Source organism: Triplophysa rosa, linkage group LG2, assembly GCF_024868665.1.
Source record: "Triplophysa rosa linkage group LG2, Trosa_1v2, whole genome shotgun sequence".
Classification (NCBI taxonomy): Eukaryota; Metazoa; Chordata; class Actinopteri; order Cypriniformes; family Nemacheilidae; genus Triplophysa; species Triplophysa rosa.
The window spans coordinates 871,609-876,421 of NC_079891.1; positions in this window are offsets into that span (position 1 = coordinate 871,609).

Sequence of the window (4,813 nt, forward strand, 5' to 3'; positions counted from 1 at the left end):
AATAACATTTGTCATAATTGATGGTATCCACAAATAATTCCAGTGTTTGTGATGTGCATTGTTTTACACAAAGTGTGTCAAAATGTAGTGTGCACAGATGAATGATAAATGTGTGAATATCTATAAAAATATTTCCTCTGGTATTTCATTGTTTCAAAGTGTTTTGTAACAGTGTCTGTATCTTCGTATCATAGTCTTTGTAATAGAGGGATGTAAATGTGTTACCATGGTGATTAGAAACAAGCCGACACGCTGTAGAAACAGATGGTGTGTGTTAGTGGAAGTGTTAAAGCTCAAGAAAAGCATAATGGACTCTTGATTTATCACGACCTTCATGAAGCAAAGTGTTTTCTATCTCAGCTTCCCAATATTTCTGTCGTGAACACTTTTAAACAATAAACATATAACGACGCTCGTGACAGACAAGTGTTGATCTGTGTTTTGTGTTTCTTGTCTCAGTGAATCTCTTCTGCTGGATTCATGTGGGTGTGTCTTTAGTCAGACAGGATAATATTTCATATTAGAGTTTAATTGGACTACACTTGTAATGTAGTCTTGCATAATTTAGTACAACAAGGAATTCTTGATACTCTCTTATTTCCCCTTGTTTTTTGTCCTCTGCATTATTTTTTATTCTAAATCGCATGCTTTTCATGCACGAACCGGCTCAGGTCTCATAAAATATAAATAATCTCATAAAATATCCTTTTCACTTTTATAAGAACACTCGTCCCCACTCATACATCATCTGCTCTGAGATCAGATGTTTACCACAACATCTACATTCATGATGTGTCATGTCAAAGCTTGGTTTTCTCCCTCATACACATTGTTTAGTGTTGTTATGTATAGAAAATATCAAATATATTTACATTTTACATTTATTCATTTGGCACGCACTATTATCCAAAGCCACTTGAGGAAAACAACAAGCGATTCGTCTACATAAGGCAATATACACAAGAAGTGCCAGTAATACAAAGCTGTTACCTCTGTTATCATGTGACACACACACACACACACACACACACACACACACACACACACACACACACACACACACACACACACACACACACACACACACACACACACGCGCGCACGCTTCACATTTCAGCAGATCAGATGTGTGGGTGAACTGAGGGCCGTGGTCACAATGAAAACACCTTGAGAAGCTTTATCACGTCTGTAAAATCTTCTTTTACACAACGAAAGACATTCAGTCAAAGACCTTGAATATGTCCAAGTCATTTCCAGCAGCATATGAAAGCAGATTGAAACAGAGCTGTGCTTTGACATCTGATTTATCAGCAACATTCACCCGCTTTGAATGAAGCGAAAGAGATGTGAATGTGATTAATGTGAATAATGTTAAAGCTGAAGAGAAACATGAATTCTGATGTTGAGATTGTTCATGATCATTATATATAAATATATTACATCAGAAATACATCTGTGACTTTACCTTATGAAAAAATAAAAAAGGTCTTATGGAAATATCTCTCTGTAAACGCCTTAGGCTGACATTGTGCTGATTTACATAGAACAGAAAGTCTTTTACGGTAAAAAGTCAGTTTTGTGAATATTTTTGACCTCATTGTATTTTCTTATTATTACAGTGTTTACAGTCACAATACATGAATAAACTGATGTTGTTGATGCTTGTTTTTCAGTTTCCAGCAGACGTTTGTGTTGGTTTCAAGCTGTCTGGATTGTTTCAAAACTAGTTTATCAAAATAAAAGCAGTGTACTGTAAATCTAAATGTGAGATAATGCCCATTATTCTGTGAATATGTCTTCATGTCAAATACATTCAGACTGAAACTCATATTCATGAAGTCTTTAATGAGGTTTAACATGTAAGAAACAGGCAAACACATGCGATGAGTGCCAAAGTCTATTATCCAATCACACTTCACGCGGTGATGACAAGCTGAAAGAAAAACACTTTAGCTCTAGATACTGTAGATATCATGCTCCTGCTGAAGACATCCATCTGAAGGAGATTACTTTACATCCAGCGGGGAAATGATGCCATGTGTCTTAAATAGCTGTCCAATTACAGTCCAGTTGCCAGACGCGTGCTGTCTGTATCCATGGCGGTCCGGCGGGACGTGGATGATGAGCGCGGAGAATCATGGACATAATTGCTCCCAAATCTGATTTGACTAAAAGGCCTCGGTGTTTGGATGCTCTTCAGCCATTCGTCTATAGATCCATTTACAAGTTCAGCTTGTGTTCCCGGCGTGAACCATCAGTCTGTCTGATAATGTGTTTTTGATCAAAACATCATTCTAACGGAGGAGAAACTCCCGTCTTGAATTTCAAGGCATGATGGTGGAGATATCGCACCTGTAAATGGATCGTGTGAAAGGGTTTTTGTACAAATATTTCTGTTGATAACAGCATTAGAGACACTTAATATGATTTTGAACTTTTAGTGTTTTCAGATCAGACGGACTGTTTCTCCTCTCAGAACAAGAGCTTACAGGAATACTGACGTGTTCCGAATCGCTCGAAACAGTCTGGCGTGCCATTCAGAATTGCATTGAAAATGGCTTTTAATTCTTGGACTGAATTCCTCCCAACACGATGTAGGATTAAACGGAAAACTGAACTTGAGGACGACCAATGAAATGAGATGAAACGAATGCTGTGAAGCAGAAAGAAATGTATTTAGCGGCTGGGTTTTTCCAGACAGACAGACTAATGGAGACATTTGTGAGATTCTTTTTCTCAGGAGAAATATCTGAGACACAGTTGAGACGTTTTCATGCGCTCTGCATTTCATCTCATTGATGTCTGAGAAAGAAATGTTTTTCGTTATTAGGGAAAGTTTGGCTGTACAAAGCTGATCAGAAGTTTTCTGTTGATACTATAGGCATCTGTACGAGAGAGATCTCAAGATTCATCCGTTTCATTTGTAATGGACTAATGTGAGAATGTTTGTCCTCAGCCACTTTTACTCAAGTACTGTAATAAACTGCAGGCAAATCATCGTGTTGTGCTGAATGTTTACATTCGTTTTGCTCACTAATCATGTTTAACAGAACAATGTGTTTAATGTGGACTCTTGAGACTCTTAGAACTCCTCTTCTGACAATACTGTACTGCTGAACATCTCTTCTTTTACAACTACACAAGAACGTCCTTTAAAAACAGCGTGTGTGTTATAAATTACATTCATACACGCACGACGAGTTCATTTTACTACATGTAGTATGCATCTGACAGCCACTTGTATGAAGCTCTTCAAGTGTGTTGTGACCCAGCCTGATCTCAGAAGTATTTCATGAAGCGGCTAATTCTTATTTGAATCGTAAAACATACAATAATTACAACGAAAGGAATACTGAAGGGTCTAACCGTCAATGGTGTGAAGGCCGTCTGATGAAACTCATTAAACTCAAAATGCTCTCACATGAGAAGACTGTAGTATAATTGAGTGTTTACTAAAGTATATTAAAGTAATTTAATATTTATTGTGGTTCAAAAACACTAACAGTTTTCTTACAGTTGATTATTTTTTAGTATTTTGCATGTGGGCTGGTACTTTATGACTGTAATAAACCCACATCAAATGTAAATTTACTTATCAGTTTACGATTACATGCTTTGACAGCTGATTTATTTCATTTTTAGCTAAGATGTGATGATAAATGTTTATATCATCTGTCAAACGGCTATAACATTCAGTCCAGCATTACTGAAGATGTGTTTTAGGTTTCAGCAGTCATGATGACACACATCCAGCGGCGTGTGTGTGTGAGGTCTCATCAAACTCATTCCTCTATTCATCTCTCATGTGAAAAACACCGTCTTACTTTTTATTACAATATTTGTGTTTTTATTCATACTGTTCATCATGTAGAAGTGATTTGTGAAATGACATACGCAGCATTAGATAAGAATGATTAACCATATGTTATCCATCATATCATCTCATAATCTCCAAAAAGCATATACTGCTTCAATCTTTTTATGAAGACAATATAGTTTGCAATAATGTCATGTCATCTCATATGTAAGCTATATTTCATATACAGCTGTGGAATTTTTTTTACTATGTTTAGGTAAAATGATAATTTTTGTTTAATTCTGTGAACTACTAACAATATTTTGCACAAATTTGAAAAACAAATATTGTTTATATTTGCATTTATTTGCAGAAAATGAAAACTGTAGAAACATGTGAAATAACAGATAAAACATGATCTGTATTTTTCAAGTCATATTTCATGTGTTTAGGAAAAGTTCAAAACATATTTTTCATGTTTTAATCTGGATTTTGATCTCAGTGTTCATGTGTCTTGTCATGCTGTCAGTCTTTCACATTGCTGTTGGATGACTTTATGTCACTCCTGAGGTTTGATTTTGTTGAAATTCAACAGACACTGGACTGAAATGACCACAATACATCTAGAAGTTTTTCAGTCACATATCTTTAAAACGTAACTAAAAGTGGTTGCACAGATGAGCAATGGAGTGATGATTTTGGAGGAGGACAGTGTTCAGCAGACTTAAACAGAAAACAGAAGAGAAGTGAGGTTAGACTGTTATTGAGCACAGAGAGCAATTATCCTCCTGTAAAACACTGTACTTCACATCACATCTCTTGTGTTTTCAGTCACAGTGCAGCACAGCACAGGTTACATAAACGTCCCCCCCCCACACACGATCTCTTCAGTAAACAGCGGCTCAGACAAATGTTCATAATTACAGCGCTCTGCACATGAGAGTGAGAGAGAGAGAGACAGAGACAGAGACAGAGAGAGAGAGAGAGAGAGAGAGAGAGAGAGAGAGAGAGAGAGAG